The sequence below is a fragment of the Mus pahari genome, chromosome X, assembly GCF_900095145.1.
Source record: "Mus pahari chromosome X, PAHARI_EIJ_v1.1, whole genome shotgun sequence".
Taxonomy (NCBI): Eukaryota; Metazoa; Chordata; class Mammalia; order Rodentia; family Muridae; genus Mus; species Mus pahari.
In genome coordinates this window covers 147,063,912-147,081,845 of record NC_034613.1, presented here as the reverse complement: position 1 = coordinate 147,081,845, position 17,934 = coordinate 147,063,912, and the positions used below count along the sequence as shown (strand labels likewise).

Here is a 17,934-nt window from a genome sequence, read left to right as displayed (position 1 = left end):
TCAAGGAGTTGTAGGGGGCTGCAACCCTGTAGGTGGAACAACAATATGAACTAATCAGTACCCCCTGAGCTTGTTTCTCTAGCTGCATATGTAGCAGAAGATGGCCTAATCAGCCATCATTGGGAAGAGAGACCACTTGGTCTTGTAAACTTTATATGACCCAGCACAGGGGAATTCCAGGGCCAAGTAGTGGGAGTGGGTGGGTAGGGGAGCAGGGGCAGGGGGTGAGTATAGGGAACTTTTGGGATAGCATTTGAAATGTAAATAAAGAAAATAATAATATGCATTTTCAGTCAAAGGTTGACAATTTATCTAAACTTCCACTTGTAGAATAATTGATCAAATATGCTTTTTATTTATTAATTAAATTAGTTCTTTAACAGTTTCAAAAATGTATATTATATATCCATTACTTTCTTCTTCCCACCTTTTTCCCCCCTTCCACCTCTGTCAATACCCTTCTCCTCTTTGGCTGTCTCTTTCCTAGGTTCATGACTTTTGATTTTCTTGTGTGATCCATTTGATTTAACCAAGGCCATCTGTGTGACTAATGGAGCCTAGTGGGATCATCAGTAGGTATACCACTGAAGGAAGTAACTCCCTTTCTCCCTTAGCCTATCAGTAGGAAATATTCAGCAGTAAGAGTAGGGTCCCTTGAGCTCATCTTTCATTCATGTCTGGCTGCTGCTGTTCCTATTTGTGTGTAAGACCAGTGTACACATCCACAGTTATTAATAACTAATGATTACAATGTCTGATTTTTGGCCCAAAAGAATCACCTTTCACAGATTCTTTTCCTATTGTTGGGCTTACATCTACACTTCCCTGCCCCATCCTTTAGAATATTGTGGTCCAATAGAACTTTATATGTTTATAGAAATATTGGTTATGCCTACTGTCTGACAAGGTGATCATTGCTCACACATGGCTGATGTGCATTTTACATGTGGCCAGTAGAAATGATTAACTAAATTTAAACTTTCGCTTAAACTTAATTGCTTTCTAATCCAAATAGCTTTTGTGATGAACAACACAGATGTAGATAAAATCAACCAGACTCCTTGGAGTTGGGAAATCATGCAGTAATAGGTATATGAAGCTCTTTTCTAGTTGGCAATCCAAGTTGAGAACCACTGTAAAGGCTTTGGGACACAATGAAATGATCAAGTGACATGAATTCCATAATCTTTTTCTAGGAGATGGTTAACTTTTTTCCCCCAGATTTCAACAAACATTTGTTCTGAACTGTAGATTCTCTGTGTCCAGCCTCTACTGCTAGGTTCTTGTGCCTGTCCATTCTCACGTGATGCATGACCTGTCTTTATACTTTTACTGACTGATCTTGGCAAGTTTCCCCCATCCTGCAGGCATAATATGACTGACCTCATTTTGAACTTGAAAGCCAGATACTCTTTCATCTCTGCCACAGGCAGCAGAAATAATCTAATAATGTTACTGATTAAGACACGTCTCTAAACTTATCTACTCTTAATTTAAAATTATTTTTCACATCCACAGGATTGCTCCAGCTGCCCTAAGATGGAGACCATTTCTAATGGTATAAGTTAAGCACCTGCCAATCTGTTCCTTTTAATTCCCTTTTATTTCTTCTTCAAAATGGTGCTGGATTGGTACTGCATAGCAGAATGCATGCTATCCCTCATCTGCTCCTTTTGTGCTTGTTACTTGAATATGGAACTAATTTGTAGTATTGTAGTTTCAAAGAGAGCTGTGAGGCCTCAGTGATCAGCTTTGAATTCTAACTCTGTCTTTTCTGATTTACCCACCATTCTAAGTGTCACTTACTGGCTACGTAAAATGAGATCAAAATTCAAAAATGAACATAATTTTATGGTAAGTGAAATGGAGCCACATACTCTCCTCAGCCCAGATTTTTATGTCTCTCACACACATGTGCAAAAAGTAAGTAAATAAATTAATAGATAAACTCTATCTTAGAATTAAAAAAATCAGTAAGAGTCAGAATCTAGAAGTATCCATAATGGTCTACATTTAGGCATACCATTATTCTATTGACTTACTGATAATTACAACTGTTGCCACCTAATATGTCCCCATGATCACCACTGATTCATGCACTTGTATCTTCTCTTTAGTGATGTTTGCTGCCTTTTCCCTTGTTTACAATTCATCTACAGGTACAATTTTTTCATTTAAAGAACTATAAAATGACCAGCCATTAGCACCATGAGAGTTTAAAGGCAGCACAGCTATTCATAGTACACAGTGAGGATTTTTCATCAGTAGCTCACAGCAAGGATAAAACAAGTAGAGGGCTATGTTAAGATTTCCGGGGCAATAAGAAATATCTTGTAGATAGAAGTTGTATCTACTATTATCCCTAGCCTTTATTGTGCACTCACAGCTTTGACCACAAGTCTTTTTTACAAGGAGTGTATTAACATTTTCCCCCTCTCTCGATCGTGTGTGTGTGTGTGTGTGTGTGTGTGTGTTTCCAAATGAAGAAATTGGGGCAAAGGAAGATAAAGAAACTTGTCCCCTGATAGACTGAAAGGGGCTTGGATTCAAATGCAGGGATCTTCTGCCACTATTCTGTGCTGCCTTTCCATACTTCTTTCCTAATCAAGACCGTTCTTCAAAATGACTACAAGTGCAAGGCAGCTTTATGTTTGCTTTCAAGCCTCTCTACTTCAATTTTCTTGTAGTCAAATTTTAAAGTTTGTAACTTGCCTATCATGGGAAATATGTCTAACACATATACAGAGGCAGTCCTTGAATTTGGGATAGCAACTGTTCCACAGTTTAGCAAACTACAATCCTGGCCATATTCATCCCAAAATTTGTTTGCTTGTTTATCTCTTTGTTTGTTTTTAAATCAAGTTTTATTAGAATACAGACATATCCAGTAACATCTGTATTGCCTTGATTGTTTTCCTAATATAATGACAGTGTTCAGTTCACAATAAAGCCTGTATGATTTGCAAAATTTTGCTTACTTTTTTGCTGAAAAACTATCCAAAAAAATCAGACATATGGCAGAGAAGATGGATACTAATGTTTAATGGAGTGTTTTACTATTCTAAAAGCAAAATAAACTTATCTTTTAAATTTTGTTATATTATTTACTTACATTTCACATGTTATCTCCCTTCCCAATTTTCCCTCCACAAACCCACCATCCCCTCCCTCTACCCCCTGCCTCAATGAGGGTGCTCCCCTCCCATTCACTCCTGTCTCAGTGCCCTAGCATTCCCCTACTCTGGGTCATCGATCCTCCACAGGACCCAGAGGATCCCCTACTATTTGTGCTAGAAAAGGCAATCCTCTGCTACATATACAGCTGGAGACATGGGTCCCCCCATGTGTACTCTATGGTTGGTGTTTTAGACCCTAGGGGCTTTGAGGGGTATGATTGATCAATATTTTCATTCTTCCTATGGGGTTGCAAAATTCTTCAGGTCTAAAGTCTTATTTTAAAACATCTATGCACATAAAAGGAGACGGGTTCATAACATCACAAACTTGGGTATTTCATATTATACTCATTAGGAATCAACAGCTTTCATGAGTGGCCACCTATGTTGAAGTGGGCATTTCAGCAATACAGATGCTTCTGAGTTACTATAATCAACCCCAATAAACAGAGTGGTTCACCATACTCGTCTAGCGAAGAACAATTTCATTGGCATATTGTTAGTGTTTTATCTAAGATAAAAAGATATTTGTTCATGTCTCCCCAGGAAAAGTCATGCAATATCCCTATATTGGAACATTACTAATGAAACAGAAAAGAGCATCAAATAAACAAGGAAGTAAAACCTTCTAAAATAAAATTATATGTTTCCTATGGATTCTATATAGAATGAGCTAAAACATGCCCATGGGAAATCTATTTTGTGTTAAAGAAAATAAACTGGTTCTTTGAAGGTCTCAAGTAACCTAGACACTTGACATATGTAGACAATCACAGGGGATGTCTAACTTAGGGAGGGGAGTGGAGGGGTAGGGATGTTTAAATGTCAGCTCGTTTCCCAGAAAAGTCTAACGTCATAGATACCACCTCCTATGTAACCATCGCATTCACTCCCCATCTCTCACATTTCAGCTATTTGCTTGGCTTTTTAAACACTGGAATGCTATTTAACTCTCTTAATTTGTGCCTTCGCTATCTGGTCAGAATGTCGACTTCCAAGGCCAGAGATGATGCCTAGAAAAGAACAGCTTTTACATTTTGTGCCTTTGTATGTTTGTTGAAAGGTAGTGTGGAGGGAAGCAGCCATTCTACATCTACACAGAAAGCTATTTGTTCCTGTTACGTGGAAACAAGAGCAGCAGGGAATATTTATATTGGGGACATTTGTTTTAAAGTAGCTAAAACCATTTCCAGTAAAAAAATGAAAAAAAATTTTTTTTGGCTTCCCAGCTTCTTCTATTAAGTGGCAACATGTAAAGGGGGAAAAGGAAAAGGGAGAAAGCAAATTACAGAGTCACACTAGGTAAGACCTAAAAACAAGCTGTCTTTTTCTTTTACTTGCTGTTTTCTGCGGTGTTTTTACTCAATATACTATTTTTAAAATAATACATCAAAAGGTGTTTCATAGCACTCCCTAGGAACTTATGTTTTGATGCATATGTGTCCTCTGATCAATGAAATACACAGAAACCTAGGTTTTAAAAAGCAAACTGTAAAAATAATACAGGGACTTGATGGATTGTAATGAAACTAATGGAAGTAACTTTTTGAGGTAAAATTGAACATTTTTAAGTGTGAAATTTAATGCTTTGTTGGGCATATTTAAAATCTATAGCCCCCTCATCACCTTAGAGACAAAGTCTATACCCATTATTAATTACAACTTATGTTTCTATCACCCCAAAACTTGAAAAGCACTAGTGTACTCTCTGTCAATAGGCATCCTCCTAACCTGGCATCGACTATATGAGAAGTCATACAATGAACAGTCAATTTATATCTGGTTTCTTACAGATTGCATGATTTTGAGATGTCTCAGTGCTCCAGCACTTATCATCCCCTAATTCTTATGGTAAAATTATAGAGTATATTTATTATGTTTCTTTGTTACTTGAGGAGCTTTTCAGTTATTTCCACTCTTTGGCCATTATGAATAAAGCTTTTGTGAATACTCACGAACAAGTTCTTGTGTGAACATCATTTTGATTCTCTCTCTCTCTCTCTCTCTCTCTCTCTCTCTCTCTCTCTCTCTCTCTCTTTCTCTTTTAAATATATAAGTGTGTCATTGTTGGATCACACATTAACTATATCTACATGCAAAAACAAAATGAAAAATTTTTAACCAACATGACTCCAAATACTAAGAATTGAAAATACATTTTCTTTCTTTCTTTCTTTCTTTCTTTCTTTCTTTCTTTCTTTCTTTCTTTCTTTCTTTCTTTCTTTTTTTTAGTATTTCATGTCACCATTTTATTTATTTATCATTTCTTTTTTATTAGATATTTTCTTCATTTACATTTCAAATGCTATCCTGAAAGTCCACTATATGCACCCCCACCCCCTGCCCTGCTCCACAACCCACCCACTCCCACTTCCTGGCCCTCGCAAGAAATACATTTTCTATAGCATTTCTTGAAATAGAGATGTAGTGGCTATTCCTGGTTGTCAACTTGACTATATTTGAAATGAACTANAATCCAGAATTGGAAGGCTCACCAGTGAACCTAATCTGGAGACTGGGAGATAGAAGATCTGGATCTTGGTATGGAGATCTTGAGACACAGTGGTGATTGAATCCAGAAGATTAAGACAGGGAGATCTCCGAGTCCAAGGTCATCTGGGATTAAAGGTGTGGTGGCACACACCTTTAATCTGGGCTACACCTTCTGCTGGGGACCATATAAGGACATTGGAAGAAGGGAGTCTGGCTCTCGCTCTTTCGCCTTCTTGCTGTGTGGGACTCCTTGGACTTCCATCCACAGCTACTACTGAACCATTGTTGGGATTTGGACTGCAGACTGTAAGTCATCAATAAATTCCTTTACTATATAGAGCATATCCGTGAGTTCTGTGACTCTAGAGAACCCTGACTAATACAAGAGATATCATCAAGTATGAAAAAAATCTATAATGTCTATGCTTCATGTGCAATGGCCACTAGAGCTATGGCCAAGCTAAGAAAATGTACAAAATTCCCCTGTTTCCATTTGATTTCGTATACCAATGATCATGAATGACTTGAAATTTTAAAAGAATTCTAGGGCTAATTTCTTTAAAAAGTGAGCCTTATCCTAGGTACAACAAAAAGCAGGTAAACTATATTTTAATACCAATAAGTTGTTTATATTTAGCACGGAGTTTTATATGTTAAAATACAGTTCAGCTTTAGTTAAGATCTTGTTCCCTACATGGTGAGATAAGCTAGAAACAAAGGACTGCACAGAATGGCTCAGAAGCCTTGTTTTAATTACTCTCATGCCTTTTGAATGTACTGCTCTTTGAATGAAACCAGAAGAACTTAATATCACTTACAAGATAATTATTCTATAGACTGTGTGTTATAGAGTCAAGCAAGAAGGACGACCATGGGATGTCTTTCTGGCTTTGTGTAATATCACTAGTGTTGAGAAATGATGAAAAACTAATGAGACAAATAGTGCAGAAGATATTCATGCATGGATTTCTAGAACCTAGAAATCTAGGAATATAGAAATATGTTACTTTGCCTAACAAAGGAAACTTTATATATTTCTTTACATTTGAAACTTTGACATGTGGCAAATCTGCTAGTGTATCCAGGTGTACTCATTCTAACTACATGAGTAAACCTTTTCCAGCAGATCAGAGAAAAGAAAATGGTACTACTGAAGAAGGGTGAGAGCAATGTGGTATTTGCTTTGAAGATGAAAGAAGTTTATAAGTCAGGGAAAAGATGTCCCAGAAGCAACCCACATGACTTGGTTTCCTAGCATCTGATCTTATAAAAGTTAGACCTCTAGTGGGAGACTAAAGTATCAGGTACACTACATCCCAACACAACTCCTAAAGGTAACATAAAAATATGAAAATATTTCTTCAGCATTGAATATACATTATTTTTCAAAGTAAAAGTGGCTGTTTATTAGCTTTCTATTACTAGAGAGAGTAGTATAATAAAAATATTTTCTACAGTGATGGGACTCTTCCAGGCACCTCCTAAGTTTGCTATTGAACACCATTTTCTATTGCTTCCTGTTTCTATGAATTCTATTGTGAGCACTGCCCCCCAACTGGTTATCCAATGCCAAGTAGTTGACCCTAAAATATGTACATATTATCATCACTGAATAGATTCATCAGGTTATATACATGTCTTTTTATAAGTATATATAACAATAGTGGCTAAAGAAGAGGGGGACACACATTTAGGACAGAGTGGGAGGCATGTTTGGGAAGTAGGAGAGAAGGAAGGGATAGGGAAATGATGTAATTATGTTTAATTTAATAAAATGAAAAAGACAAAAAAAATAGGCTGGCACTTTCCTCCTATACCCTAGCATTCTGGATGAATCATTAAGTTGTTCTTGATTTTTGTGTTTCATGATACCTCAGAGAGGTTCATTTGAAGCTGTCTGAATTGTCACAGAAAGAAGACTATGGTTTCTTTAGCTTTGACCAATACTTCAGAAGTCATCTGGTACCACAGCCATGCCACAGACTATTTTAATAGTAAAGAGACATAGCTACAACCAATTGTTAGAGCCGCGGGCCTACCTTAAAATTTAAGATACTTCAGGTAGCAGTTTTGCTGTAGTTTCTCAAAATGTAACTCTGAACAGCTTCAGCCTCCCGAGCACTGGGCACTCTGTGTCCATAGACCCAGTGAGGCTTAAACCAAGCTTCCAGCTAGATCCCCTAAAAAGGCAACTGTACCACCTTCCGTGCCAAGAAAGACATAAGTAATCAATCTCTGTCCTGTAGAGTTCAAGAAGGACCTCTCAACACCCTACTGATGTCAATTAAGAGTGGCTGCAATTATACTAGTGCACCACCACATGCACCAATTCTAAACAGTCCAGTTATAAGACTACTAATAAAATAAGCAAGTTATATTCACAAAGATATTCACTTGAGAGCCAGCAAGATGGTCCAGAGTATAAAAGGAGTTGAGACTCAGGTCTGATACCCTGAGTTTGATGTCCATACTCTACAGAGCAAAGATAGAACTTACTCCTAAAATTATCTTCTGATACCCTTTCATGGGCTGTAACACACATGTGCACAAACTAACAGACATGTCTCTCTCTCTCTCTCTCTCTCTCTCTCTCTCTCTCTCTCTCTCTCTCTCTCACACACACACACACACACACACACACACACACACACCACATAAAAAGAAAAAGTAAGATTCTAGCTTCAACATCATCTTCAATCGTCAAAATATCAAAAATAGGCTAGGTGTGGTACACACTTCCAATCATTGTATGCAAAAGACAGTCCTAAAGTCATCATTAATTTGATATCAGCATCATATATCTTGTGAGATATTCAAACAAAACCAACAAAAAAAACCAAGAAAACTCTTCTAAAGAAACAGAAATGTATGCATATATTCATCACAAGATATGTGGCAAAATGTTCATAGCATCATTATTCACAATGTCCACGAACCATAAATAAGTAAAACGTCCATTGAAACAGAAAGGATATATTGTTGCTTATTCACATAATGGAAAGCTACAGGACAAAGAGGATGAAAAAAGATAAATATATCCAAACACTTAAATCAATACATATGAATCCCACCAGTATCACATTGACACAAAAGTCAGCATATGATTCCATCAATGCAAATTCGCAAAGGAAGATAAATCAGTCTTAAGGGTGAAAAGTCAGAATAGGTGGTATTTTGAGGGGAGAAGCAACTAGAAAAATTTCAGGGTCTTATGTTACCTCTGCTTTTGGCACACATAGTTTCATTTTGTAGACATTATTTAGTTATAAAATTGCAAAATGTGTACTTTATTACAGACATATTAAGTGTTACCAATATCTAAATATAATATTAAAACATGTTATAAATAACCATATCATATTTAATTATATGATGAGTGATATTAATAACCTAGGTGTCTATCAAAGTGCAATTGACTATGTGAATTCTGGGATATCTATTCAATCTAATTCTGTACAGGCATGAAGGAAAAAGGATGCAGCTTTTCTGGTATAAACTTGAAGAGTTGTCAACTATACATAAAGCTAATAAAGTTGCAGAATGGTGTGAGATGTCTAATTTCTCACAAAGATCAGAAATTATCTTCCTAGATATAAATAGTGGCTTTGACTTGATGGTAAGATTCTTAAGGGCATTCTGTCACATATATATCTATGTTATGGAAAGTCTATTTGCAAACATGAGTTCTGTTTGTACTAAGAAATAAAAGAACCCCCAAATTTTGAAGGACAAAAATGTCCTAAGTTTGAGATTCTTATTGTCTTATTTGTGAGGATTGGAGCTTTTGATGGATGGAAGAAATGATAATGGGATAAACATAGTGTCTTGCCTTCAGGGTTACTAAGTGAACCCACGGATGGAGGTCACATTGGTTAGTTGCTGGCAATCTTAGCAATTGATTCAAATTAGCACTTGTTTGCTCCACATTCAAATCTAGTTGTGGTGTGGTCACCACAAACAGGATTCTTGGCCACACAAAGAATGTGTCTACAAAATGGCAAAACAACTGGATTTGTTTGATTAAATGAGCAAAACCATATACTCAGAGGGAGGGAACAAAAATCAAAACAGCTACACCCAAAGTAACCCAGTCAGATGGGTGGTTCACAAAATTCACCATTTCATTGAATCAACATGTTAGCAGCCTCACATGGACTCTGAGAAACACAGTTTCAAAGAAATGTTTGTAAATAAACCAAGAGGCTATGAAAGACACATTTTACCCATCATCAGCAAATGTTCTCTGAGTGTTTGTTGTGGATCTGCCATGTGTTAGGGGTCTGAAGATATGATACTACTTTCATAATCAGCAATGATGTTTTGTTCGTTACTATTACTGTAACCCATGACACTGATTAATAATCTCCAAAGGAGGAAGAAAAAAAACATTGACTTGGGCAGAACTGATTAAAACATAGCTTTCCTTATGAAGTAAAGATTTAACAGACAAATAGAACAGCTTGTTCACAATAAGTTGCCTTTATGGATCTCAACTCTGGCTACACATTATATTCAACAGAAACAAAATTTCTAGAAATAGCACCTAGTCATCAATACTTTTCCAAGCTCCTCTGGTCACTGAAAATCACAGAACAGATGAAACCTTTGTTTCATCTAATTAAATGAGAAACTGGGTGGGTGGAAAGTAACCCAGCCATAAATGTCTTCAAAAACTCCCCAAATGATTCTTAAAGGTAATGAGCACTAAATATCACTGCTTCTAAATTATATTAGAAGTTGAGGGTAATCCTTCAAGCAGTGCTCTGTAGAACTTCAGTGCTACCCGACATTCCTTTTTGTCCAGTTTCGGTAGATATTCAATCCTGTTATGACTTCATGTATTATGCAAGTTACATACAAATGTTCAACATAAAATATGGTTATATTCTCATGAGCTTATCAAAATGTAAAAGCATCATAAGTCAAAACAATTGATACATATAATCTGTACAATATCCTAGCCCACCATACCTTAAGGATGTTTTAAATACCATCTCCAACTGAAGACTACTGGCTCATTTTATTTATTTTTAATTTTTGCATGATTTTAAGGATATGACTCCTGAGATTGTTCAGTAGTAGAACCCTTATACAGCATGTTTGATGGCCTAGGTTCTATCTGTGGTGACAGTACAGAAAAAGAAAGAGGAGAGGAAGAAAGGGGGGAACGGAGAGAAAGAAAAGAAAAAGAAAGGAAAGGGGATAAAAGGAATGCGTTTAAAGTGGGTGAGGAGCAGAGGGGAGAGAAGAGGAAGGGGAGGAGAGGACAACAATGACAAAGAATTAATGTCATGTTCACCCAATGACTTTATAGAATTTCTAAGGACCAGTACTTCCTCTCTTTTTTCCACTCCCGAGACTGTTAGATTAGCAGGGTATGATCAAACAGTGATTGCCTACTTGTTTTCATTAGCCACGGTATAAATCAAATCTCATGCTTCCTTTTGCTGTTCAAGGAGTGTTTATAGCCCACAGAATGATTTTAAAGCTCACTTATTAAACTCCTAGAGAACTATTAACATATTCTTATGGCTGTAGCATGGGAAAGCTCACATTTAAATTTAGACATTTTACATACTGTTCATACCATAGTTCCAGCCTTCTAAGTGAAGATAAAAACCACTGGCATATATTGCTACTTTGCTTTTTTTTTTAAAGATAGAAATGTATTTGTATAATTTATTCATTTAAAATTGCATTAGACTTTTTGACTATTGTTTTACTTTGTGTGCCCATGGATGAACTATGTGTCAGTGTACATTGGTTAGGTCAGAGAACAACCTGTTGGAGGTAGTTCTGCTTTCCAACATGTCGGTTCATGGGGATAGGACTGAGATCATCAGACTTTACCTGATCAGCCATCTAATCAGCCCAAATTTACTTGTCCTTTTAACTTGTTTCCTATTTGTAATGTTTTAAAAAATAAACTTATTAGTTGAATCCATGTATATAATGCAATCTGATCACATTCATGTCTCAGTCTTTCTTATGCGCCCCCATCCTCTACCAATATCCAAACCCTCCTCACAACAATTGACCTGGTTTCTTTTCCAGCAAACTGAAAATTACATAACTGAATCTTCTAGTTATTTCATGAATTTTCATCTCCTAGATAATTTTCATTTAAATAATTCTTTGTTTTTCCCATTTATCCGTCTAGTCTTATTTTAAATGATAGAGTATGTTATTTACATTTTTGATAATTTCATATGTGAAAACCATTGATTGATTATTGCCTTTTAAATGAATCAGATTATTAGAAATGAAGACAGGAATTGTGGAGTTTCAGAGACCCTTAGATACTGGTCTCATTGTAGTAACTTAGGGGTCTAGGATCCCAGTCATCTACATACCACCCAATATATAGCTCAGTTCATCATAGAACTACAATTCTTCACTCAGCATAATTGGTCTCTTTCAGACATGTGTCATGTCTGGGGACAGTTTTAGCTTGTCATATTTTGGTGGAGGAGATTGAGATGATGTGAGGTGTTGCTACTGGAATATGGAGAGAAGAGGCCACAGATGCTGCCAAACATACCCCAGTGAATGATTGGCTAACCCCAAATATCAAGTGTGCCAGAAAATTTCAGAGATCTGATTTTCAACCATGCATTATATGACTCCATATGAAATATTAAAAGCAGGAAAATACATAGAGACTGAAAATCTATAGAAAGTAGGAGGTTTCCTGGGAATCAGGAGTCAAGGCAAAAGGGACTGTAAATGACTGTTTGCAGATAATGAAAATGTTTGAAAATTGGATTATGCCGATGGTTAGAAAGTCTGTCAAAATACTAAGACTATTTGAAACCATTCAATTGCAGATTCTGAGGTCAATTTCATGGTATGTAAATTATATAACAATAAAATGATTTCCATCTTTTTCACATGTTTCATTTGTTTTTGTTCTTTACTAAACCATAACTCATTTCGTGTAGTAATATCTAGTTTGCTCTGGACAGTAATCTCTAGGAACAGACCTTATTTGCAGCCTGATATTTTCTATGAAAGTTATTAAGTAGGTTCTTTATGTTTTATACACATGTGTTATCACTTTGTTTAAGACCTTTAGATATGCAAAGTGTATATGATATGCCATTTTTGTCCATGAACAATAGGAAAAAACTCTATATATTAAAATATGGATGGAACTTTCCAACCTTTTGACTGTATTTTTCCTTTTCTTTCATTCAATTTTCTACTTTTAGTTTTCCTGGAATTATTAAAATTGTTACTCTGGAAGAGGGCAGATGTTACAGTCTTTTAATTCTAGTACTAGAGGGAAGACTCTGATGCTAACTTGAACCAGTAGTACTACATAGTTAGACCTTGACTCGAGAAAACAAATCAAAACAAATTGTCACTTTTTAGCTGGAAGAAGCTGAGGAGGAGGGTAACCCTGTAGGAGGATCAGCAGTCTCAACTAACCTGGACCCCTGAGATCTCTCAGACACTGGACCACTAACCAGGCAGCATACACCAGCTGATATGAGACCCCCTACACACATACAACAGAGGACTGCTGGGTCTGGGTTCAATCAGAGAAGATGGACCAAACCCTCAAGAGACTAGAGACCCCAGGGAGTGAGAAGGTCTGGTGGGGTGGGGGTTGGGGGTTGGGGACATTCTCGTGGAGACTGGGGAGTGGGGCAGAGGAGGTACAGGATGTGGAATAGTCAGAGGGTGGACCAGGAGGGGGATAAAATCTGGAGTGTAAAAAAAAAAGAAGATTAAATAAAATTATTTAAAAATTTTAAACAGCATAGTTGAGATTGGCTAATATAAGCAATGCCTTATTTAGCAATTCTCATTTTCCAATCACTATGGCAAGTGTGCAAATGACTCAGGTACATGGGCCAAGGTCAGGCACAATGGATCCATGGCCCAATCATAATTCTGACCTACTCTGTCCTCTATGAGCAAGTTTGTCCCTGCCCTTGACATCATAGAAACTACTGGTCAATGTATATGTGTATTGGGCAGAAATAGAAAAGTAAAATGTATTTTGTTGTATTGTGTCCAATAAACAGAAATTTTACAAGGCTTATTTTTACACTGCTATTTTACATCTGTTAACTCAGGTATAACATTTTCACACCTGACAATTACCAGCTAATTATAAGCCAAACAACATCCTCCTATCTGCATATAATTTCCTTCATTGAACGTTATTCCACCAGATACTTAGCAAATGCCTGCAGACTTTCCAAATTACAAGCTATATGAATTCTTTCTGTGGGTATTTATATTATTAAGGTATTATCTACATGTAATCAAAAAGGGTTTTCTCATTTTAAAGGTACTGTGTTTTTATCTGATTTTTTATTTAACCTTTCCCCATTCCAAAGGAGCATTAAATAAACCTAGAGTCTATGAAAGATTGGGTATATTATGTTCTCATCAATCCTTCTGAACAGGAATGAAAAAATGCTATGACTCAAATGTCTCTTATTCTTTTGTGGTTTATAGAATAAACAGATCACTTTAAAGGATGAAATGGAATTCCAGGAAGCAGAGGTGTTCAGAAATGAGATCCTTACATAACTACTGTTAATTTTTTAGTAAACATCTGCATAAATTGAGATAAGAAAGGGAGGGAGGTTTGAGGTAAGAAGGTCTATGAAGATAGATGATTTTCCTAGCTAGTGAAGTACCTCACCTAAATTACTGCAGCATTTGTTTATGAAGAATTCACATTAAGCCATATTATTTTCGAGATTTTCACAATTTCATAGATAGCTTTGACTTTTTCTTTAACCAGTATCAACTATCTTGTATCTACTATGTATAAGTTATCAAAAATCCTCCAAGGAAGTATAAGACACAGTACACTCCAAGGGTTGCAATGGAGGAAAAGTAGCCAGTGTTTGCTAGAATCAGTAAGTGGTGATGTACCTAAATGTTGACAAGGGTACAACTTCAAGTATATCCCAGAAAATATCCTTCCTTGAAAATGATATTTTCTATTTTTTGGAAATTAGAGTTTTGAGTATTTCTTACATAAGTATATTATATCTGAATTTCCCACCACCTATCCTTTTCCCAACTCTTGTTTTTCCCAAACAATGTGCTCTCTAATTCTTGAGTTAGTGCAGTATTTACATGAGTTTAGGGCTGACTTTTTTTTCTTTTTTTTCTTAGATATTCTCTTTAATTACATTTCAAATGCTATCCCAAAAGTCCCCTATACGCTTGCCCCACCCTGCTCCCCAACCCACCCACTCCCACTTCCTGGCCCTAGCATTCCACTGTACTGGAGCATATGATCTTGGCAAGACCAAGGGCCTCTCCTCTCACTGATGGCCAACTAGGCCATCTTCTGCTACATATGCAGCTAGAGACACAGCTCTGGGGGGGGGTACTGGTTAGTTCGTATTGTTGATCCTCCTATAGGGTTGCAGACCCCTTTAGCTCCTTGGGTACTTTCTCTAGATCCTTCATTAGGGGCCCTGTGTTCCATCCAATAGATGACTGTGAGCATCCACTTCTGTATTTGCCAGGTAGTGGAATAGCCTCACAGGAGACAGCTATATCAGGGTCCTGTCAGCAAAATCGTTCTGGCATATGCAATAGTATCTGGGTTTGGTGGTTGTATATGGGATGACTTCTTAGAATTGGGTCATACCTTGAGAAAAAAAAGGAGAAAAACATGGCTCTTTCTCCTTTTGTACCCATTGTCATTGTCTGTAGCTCTTCACCTAGAGATGGGGTCTTTTGAATTTTCTCCTATCCATGGGGACATTGAATTTTCTTATGAGTGGATGTCTACAAAGTGGGCCTTTAAAAGCTCACTTTGGTTCCAATTACCTAAAAATAGTTAATCTTGGAACAATTCTAGAATATTTGACACTCAATCACGTGTCTGCTTTAAGAGAAAGGTTGATCCCTGAGGTATTAGACAGCTGACATGAAAGGTCTACAGTATCCACAATACCTATCTCTCCAATGACCATTCTCATAAATCAAAAGCTGTTGAGACTCAGAAAGTAAGCCAGAAGACAGAATCCTAAAGCGACAATAGAAAACACCCTCCCCGACGTCACCATCCAATGTTATATTCTTCAGCATTTCGCACAGGTGATCCCCTCATCCCTCATGAGCAGTCCATGCTTGCTGAGAATACTTCCTAGCTTGCAGTTGACAGATATCTATAACTAACTTGAGCCTATGGTTTCTTAGCAAACCCTAAATCAGAATCAGCTAATTAAAAGGGGGAAACTTGCTAGCATAAGCAAAACTTGATAAGTTGCAATCAAAGAAAGGAATAACAACAACTAAAAAGGGCAAAGGAATTATTATAATTTAGAAGGGCGTTTATTCACTGATCACTTACAAAGAGAGTGTTTAGAAGTAGTAATAAATTAATGTATTATTTGTTCTCTATTATAACAAGAACAGACTGCAGTTCATATGTATTCAACACATATATATGCACAAACAGATATTTGGAATGGATGTATAACCAAATAAAGACATATTTGGATTCCATATCATTACACTTGTCTCAGAGATATCACAATACAGAAAAATACTTTATGCTTAAAATTAAATTTTAAAATAGTGACTTAAAAAGAAGAAAGATATGCTCTACTTCAATAGGCAAGAGTAAAAAGAATATTCTGGAAATGTTATAGACTCTGTAACAAAATAAATAATTTGTTAATTTATTAAATAAATAATTTGTGTTTTCCAAAGCCAAAATATAAAAATGAAATAATTACTTGTTGACAAAATATTAATTGAAATACTCTTTTTTCTAAAACACTCAGTAATCTTTGTGTATTGAGAATAGAATGCATCAGTATGCATATTATTGGAGTACAGTGTGATATGAAGCACTATAAGACCGGTATGCACTGATCAGTAATTAGCATTTTCTTTTCCTAATAATGTCTTTATGGTACATAAAACATATATAGGTGATGTGAACTATTTTTATCCTATTGTTCTGTGAAGCACCAGTATTTTATTTCCTCTATCTAACTGTCTTTTGGTACATGCTATCTAACATCCCCATTCCTGTGTAGCTTCTAGGAATCAGTATTCTGTATTCAAATTAATATTTGTAGCTTCTTCTACAGTTAACTTATTTCACTTAAAATGATTTCACTTAACTGCCTTCTAGTCCCACTCTCTTTTTTCTGTTGTAAATTGCATAATTTCATTCTTCATTATGATACAATATTTTGTCCATATACTTTATTCATCCATTCATCTGTTGATAAGCATCTATGCTGCCTCTATATCATGAGCATTATAAATAGTGCCACAAAAACCTGGAAGTGCAGTTGTATCTTTGAATTAATGAATTCCCTTTCTTTGGATGTATGCACAAGTGTGTAAATCTGGATCACAGAAAAGGTCCATTTTTCCATGTTCTTTCCAACCTTGACAGACTTTGTTGCTTTTTATCCCCTTTCAACTTTGCTTCTGATATATATGTTTCAGCAATAAACATATTCACAAATAAATGCAATCCTTGGACACATTGAATTTTTAGAGACCCATTCTGTGTTCACTTTCCTGCATACATTTGTCTTATTATGTCCTTGTACTACTAATCTTCCAAACTGAATGCTGTGCCTTTCATAATGATGTTCAGCTGTCGTTACTAATTTATTCTCAAAGATAATCTTAGAACTTAGACCACATTAGACCTTACTATTGGCATCCTTTAAACACTTGCCACTTTCAGGGGCATGGGTGTGGAATGGACAATAAAAAGCTTTCAATTCCCCTGCATACATCTCTCACCTAATTTTTTTTGTTTGTTTTTTTGTTTTGTTTCAATGATTTTATTAGATATTTTCTTCATTTATATTTATATTTATATTTCAAATGCTATCCCAAAAGTCCACTATACCCTCCCCCAAACCTGTTCCTCTACCCACTCACTCCCACTTCTTTTTTTTTTTTTAATTTTCTTTATTTACATTTCAAATGCTATCCCAAAAGTCCACTATACCCTCCCCCAAACCTGTTCCTCTACCCACTCACTCCCACTTCTTTTTTTTTTTTTAATTTTCTTTATTTACATTTCAAATGCTATCCCAAAAGTTTCCTATACCCCTCTTCCCACCTCTGCTCCCCTACCCACCCACTCCCACTACTTGGCCCAGGCCTTGCCTTGTGCTGGGTCATATAAAGTTTGCAAGACCAAGGGGCCTCTCTTCCCAGTGATGGCCGATTAGGCCATCTTCTGCTACATATGCAGCTAGANACACGAGCTCAGGGGGTACTGGTTAGTTCATATTGTTGTTCC

The 17,934-nt window shown here is 36.4% G+C and overlaps 1 protein-coding gene across 2 annotated transcripts in view; it reads right to left on the bottom strand.

Annotated features, from left to right (window-relative positions):
* Arhgap6 (Rho GTPase activating protein 6) overlaps window positions 1–17,934 on the bottom strand; it is a 488,517-nt gene that overhangs the window by 88,626 nt on the left and 381,957 nt on the right. The window lies entirely within an intron of this gene.